The following is a 6005-nucleotide window of genomic DNA, read 5'->3' on the forward strand; positions in this document are numbered from 1 at the left end:
GTCTTAAGAGCAATCGGGCCTTCGACTTTGCTCATGTTAGGGCGAGGTTCTCCTCCTGTCCCTAACAGGGCTATGGGGGCACATAAGGGCATTGTAGGGCCTCTCCCTCCATCCGGTCTTAAAAGCAACTGGGCCTTCAACTTTGCTCATGTTAGGGCGAGGTTCTCCTCCTGTCCCTAACAGGGCTGTGGGGGCATATAAGGGCGTTGTAGGGCCTCTCCCCCCATCCGGTCTAAGGGTAACCAGGTCTTCGCCTTTGCTCATGATAGGGCAAAGTTCTCTTCCTGTCCCTAACAGGGCTATGGGGGCACATATGGGCATTGCAGGGCCTCTCCCCCCACCCGATCTAAGTGTAATCGGGCCTTCGATCGTGTCGAGATGAGGTTCTCTTCCTGCTCCCGACACGATTTGTTTCGATTGTCCTGTTGATATAGGCTCGTGCCAAGAGAGAAGACATGTGGATATAAAATTTTTATTTAAAGTAAAGTTATCGGTAGTACATTCATAAATTTTTCGAGCTCCATGGTCGCGGGAGGTCTGCTCCTTCGAGCTCCTTGAGGTAGTAAGTTCTGGGCCGGACTACCTCCTTGACTTCGTACGGGCCTTCTCAATTTGGGGCAAGCTTTTCTCTATCCTGAGGTTGCGAGACAGCGGCTCGTCGAAGCACTAGGTCTCCCGCTCTAAAGACTTTATTTTTTACCCGGGAGTTGTAATAGCGGACGACTTTCTGTCTGTAGGCTGCCATCCGAACTTGAGCTACCTCCCATTTTTCTTCTAACAAGTCGAGGTTGGCTTTAAGACCTTGCAAATTGTGATGTTCGTTGAATGCCACGACTCGTGCCGATGGAAGTTTGAGCTCAATTGAGATAACAGCCTCCGTTCTGAAGGCTAGGGCGAAGGGGGTCTCCCCCGTGGGAAACCTTTGGGTAGTTCGGTACGCCCACAACACATGATAAAGTTCGTCTGTCCAAGTTTTCTTCGCTTTTTTGAGCCTTGTCTTGATTCCTTGCAGTAGAGTTCTGTTGGTCACTTCGGCTTCGTCGTTGGCCTGAGGATGGGCTACCGATGTGAAGTTGTGGAAGATGTTTAGGTCTTCACAAAATTTGATGAATCATGCTCCCGCAAATTACCGCCTATTATCAGTAATTAGGATCCTCGACAGGCCGAACCTACAAACGATTGACTTCCAGACGAAGTCTTGCACTTTAGCTTCTGTGATTTTCGTTAGCGGTTCGGCTTCAACCCACTTGGTGAAATAGTCAATTGCTACCAGGAGGAACTTTCTCTGCCCCGACGCCACGGGAAAGGGTCCAAGGATATCCATTCCTCATTGCGCAAATGGCCATGGGGCGTGATTTATGTCACAAATTGACATAAAAAGTATCAATTAATATCTAAATTATCTAACTTTATTAGGAAATTGATACTTGTTATTATATTTTGCAGAAGAAGAGGTCATCAATAGAAAGAACAAGGAAAGAAGATTCCAACGGCGCAAATTTTACGCAAAACGAAGTTAAATTGACCCAGGAATTGAAGAATGAAGAAAGAAGACTCAATTGGGTCAAACCCGAGTCAAATCAGGTCAAAATTGGTCAAAAATCAATTGATTTGGTGATCTGGTTAGCCGCCTGGTCTGCAGCAACAGGCGCCTGGACCATGGACCCATCGACGCACCATAAACCAGCCAATCAGCGAGTCTCGGCTCACCGCAACGCATCGCGAGCCCGATCCACGCGCGCGGTCCAGGGCTCATGAGGAGAGAGAAGAAGGTCCGAAGGGCAACCTGGTAACTTCACATCACTCGATGGTCCGATCTTCTCTGATCAAGATCCAACGCTCCATATTTTTGCGCCATCGGACGGCCACCATCGCAGCCGGTCAAGATCCAACCGTGATCAAGGCAATCGCAAGAATCAATAAACACTAGGACAACACGAGATCCTTCTGCAGCACGATCCAACGGACGAAATCTTTCAGCGCCTTGATCGGATGGTCCGCAATGCATCCGACCTGATTCCATCTCTACAGCACGATCCAACGGCAGCGCTTCACCCAGATCATGATCCGACGGCCTAGAATCGCTCCCGGTTTGATTTATCTGATGAATTGGGTCCTTTAGATGAAGATCGGATGGCTGAAACAATTTCTAGAGTTTCTTGATGGATTTAAGTGCTTTTTGAGCGAGATTTGAGCCCTTAAACCCTCCTAACAGCCCTCTAAAACCTCTTAGTCCCACATCTAAAGTTTTGAAAACCTTATAACCCCCAAATGCCTATAAAAAGCCCCCAAAGGCCCTTGTTTTAATGATTCTTGCTTTCCAATCAAGCTTGTAACCCTAGATAGTGGGGTTTTTAGCTTTCTTCTCAAGCCTCGAGCTTTAAAGTTTTTATAATAAATTTTTTTTATATAAAATCTTATTTTTATGTAATTTTATCTCTTTACATTATGCAATTTATTTTTCTTGCAATTAGGATAGTTTAATTTATGCAATTTAATTTTATGCAATTAGGTTAGTTTAAATTATGTAGTTTAAATTTATGCAATTAGGATAGTTTAATTTATGAAATTAGGGTAGTTTATTTTTCTGCATTTAAATTTTGCAAGTAGATTTAGATCATGTCTAGCTAAGCATCTCTTCTAGGGTTTGCGATGAAGCTAGATCATGAGTAGGGGTTTTACATAGGGTTCTTTCTTTTTCTTAGAGTTTCTTTTTCTTCTCTTTTGCCAAAATTTTTGATGAACTACAGTTGGGTCAGAGTCCCTTCATAGTTCATGCTTGATTCAGTGCATAGGAGAAGAAAACCCTAAGGGATCCTAGTTACTACTCCCCTGTAAAGAATCTTGATGGGTTATCGTTGGGCCTTAGTCCCTTCATAATCTATGCTTAGAAAAGATAAGAGGAGTAGTCGTTAGGATCAATAAGAAAAATTCTAGGTAGAATTCTCTAATCTAGATCTAGTGGATTCAAAAAACCTAGATCCTTAGTCTTATTGTCTTTAGCAAACAACTTTCGATTTTCGATTTTCGTTAAAGCTCGCTTGAGTATAGATTTGAAAATCATTTTTAAACCAAGTCTCTGTGGGATCGACCCGTACTCGCTGGTCGTGCTACTCTGCACACTGTGCGCTTGTGGTTTTATAACAAATTTTAAGATTTGCACATCAAGTTTTTGGCGCCGTTGCCGAGGATTTGGCGTTTTAAATTATTTTCAAATATTTGTTCTTCGTGCTTTATAACTCTCTTTCTTTTTTCTTTAGGTTTCTAGATTTAGTTGGTGATTGCTGAAAAACTCAGGTACGCTTCTAATTTTTCTTTTATTATTTTTAGTTAATTACTTTTCCTTTTAGACCTAATCATTTGAATTTACTTAATCACAAAAAAAAAAATAAAAAAAAAACAAAAGACATTTCATAATCGTGAAGTAAAATATCAAAAAAAAAAATTCTAAATTAAAATCTTTTACATTCTTGGTCATCTTGTTTATTTGCATTTGCATTTTCATAATTAATCTAAGGGCATCAACCCATTAACAAGATAAGGTGGGATTTCATTACCCTTCCTTAGCCAAAAACCATCTCCATCATATTGCATTACCTAGACCTTTAATCTTAAAATCAATTAGACGTCAACCTTAAGGAATTCGAGCTCAATAGGACAAGGAACCCTAAGAGTTCTACTAAGTTTGAGTTGTTTGATTAGTTGGTGTCTAGGCAAGTCCTTGAGGGTGGTTTGTTAAATTGGTTCAGTTGCTGGCCTGGCCAACTCGTTTGGTGTCTAGAAAGGCAACGATGAGTGAACCTCCCACCTCTTATACTTACTGGCTAACTAGTTGATCAATCTCCATTGGAAGGCTTGAAGGGTCATCTTGGAACAGTTAGGAGCTGTCTAGATTTAGGTTAACCCTAGGATAGATTGAGTTTAATTTATTGTTTCACTTGTTTGAAAAATAAAAAAAAATTATTAAAATTTAAATTAATTTGGTTACTTTTCTTTAGATTTAGGACTCCTTAGGATCTTTTCTTTAGAACTTTTTCTCTTTTCTTTCTTTTTCTTATACATAAAATTTTTTAAAAAAAAATTGTATAAACATCGAGAACCGTACACCTCGTGTGTGGAGAAGAGTGTCGGGTCGTCTAGTTAGAATTGAGTCAATTCCTGTTGTTCCAATGGCTGAACCAATCCAACCCATGACCCTTAAGGATTTGTGTTATCCAGTTGGCTCCATCCAACCATCTTGTATCAGGTTGCCACAACCCACAGCTAACAATTTTGAAATCAAACCTCAAATCATAAATATGCTTCCAAAATTCACAGGATTAGAGGATGCTTATATATTTATTAGAGAATTTGAGGAGGTATGTGCAACCATGAAACTGCAATTACAGAGGATGAGGTCAAACTTAGATTAATCAACTTTGCCCTTAAGGATAATGCTAAGAAGTGGCTTTATAGTCTGCCAAACATTCTGTCACTACCTGGGAGGGCTTTGTGAGAATATTTTTGAAAAAGTATTTCCCCATCATAAAACAGCTAGGATTAGGAATGAAATAAATCAATTTTACCAACTAGCTGGTGAATCATTTTGGAAGTACTTTGATCGTTTCAAGAATCTTTTGACCCAATGCCCACACCATGGAATAGAAACTTGGAGACTATGCCAGATCATCTATGAGGGGTTAGATTCAAACTCAAGAACCATGCTAGAGTCCATGTGCCAAGGCCAATTTATGGACAAAGAAACTACTGAAGCTTGGCAATTCTTAGAAGACCTAGCCGAGAAAAATTTACAGTGGGAAACAACTAGGGAACCTGATAAAGCTACACCTTCAAGAGGAGGAATGCATCAAATTCAACCAACCCTAGCATCAGAGGCCAAGATTGCAACCTTAACACGTAGATTGGAAGCCTTAGAATTACAGAGACCAGCCAATGTAAATCAAATATCTGCACCCATGTGTAAAGGGTGCAATGCACCAGACCATGTCTTAGAAGAATGTTCCTACTCGAATGAGTGTGCACAGGTGAATGCCACCTATCAAGGACCATTGAACAATCCTTATGCACCCACATATAACCCAGGTTGGAGGAATCACCCGAATTTCTCATGGTCCCAGAATCCTAATGTAGGCAATCCAAATTTCAATCAGCAAAATCTAAGGTCCAACCCAGTGATGAACAACCCGCCAGGCTTCCATGATAATGACAAGAAAATTACCTCTTTAGAGAAAAGCCTAGAAGCCATGATGAAGACACATACCAGCTTTATGCAAACCACGGGTCAACTCATAAATAATAACACCCAAGCTATAGCCCGTCTGGAAATGCAAGTAAGTCAGCTGGCTTCGACCATTAGTGAACGAGAACATGGTAGGTTACCTAGCCAACCTGAGCCAAATCCTAGGAACCAAAATGGTCCACGACCCCAACAAGGAAACCAAGTTAATGGTGTAAATGCCATTCATACCTTAAGATCGGGAAAACAAATAGACAATAAGGTAGTTGCACTTGATGATATAGAGGACTCATCTGCCGAGTCACCTTCTAAAACTACTACCTTTCAACCTCAAGCACCAGAAACTGAAAATTCACCTAGTCCAGTACTTAAAAGTCCTAGAGCTCCTTTTCCAAACAGACTGAAATCCAATAAATCTGAACATTTAGACAAAATTTTAGAGGTATTTAAACAAGTCCAAGTTAATATTCCTCTTTTAGATATAATCCATCAGGTTCCAACTTATGCCAAATTTTTAAAAGATCTTTGCACTAGGAAAAGGACCACTAATGTACCAAAGAAAGTATTTTTGGCTGCAAGTGTCAGTTCATACCTATCTAGCCATGTGCCAATTAAATATAAGGACCCTGGAGCTCCAACAATTTCTTGTGTTATTGGAGAAACCAATATAAAAAAGGCCTTGCTAGATCTAGGAGCTAGTGTGAATATCCTTCCATATTCGGTGTATGAGCAACTAGGATTAGAAAAACTTCAACCTACTGGGATCACA

The 6005-nt window shown here is 40.7% G+C and overlaps 1 non-coding gene across 1 annotated transcript; it reads right to left on the reverse strand.

Moving 5' to 3' along the window:
* Positions 1–4535: 4535 nt before the first annotated feature.
* On the reverse strand, positions 4536–4642 carry LOC140855924 (small nucleolar RNA R71). Its single transcript, XR_012139367.1, has one exon. It is a non-coding gene; the product is annotated as a small nucleolar RNA R71 (small nucleolar RNA).
* Between the last annotated feature and the right edge of the window lie 1363 nt (positions 4643–6005).

The sequence above is a fragment of the Elaeis guineensis genome, chromosome 2, assembly GCF_000442705.2.
Source record: "Elaeis guineensis isolate ETL-2024a chromosome 2, EG11, whole genome shotgun sequence".
NCBI classification, from domain to species: Eukaryota; Viridiplantae; Streptophyta; class Magnoliopsida; order Arecales; family Arecaceae; genus Elaeis; species Elaeis guineensis.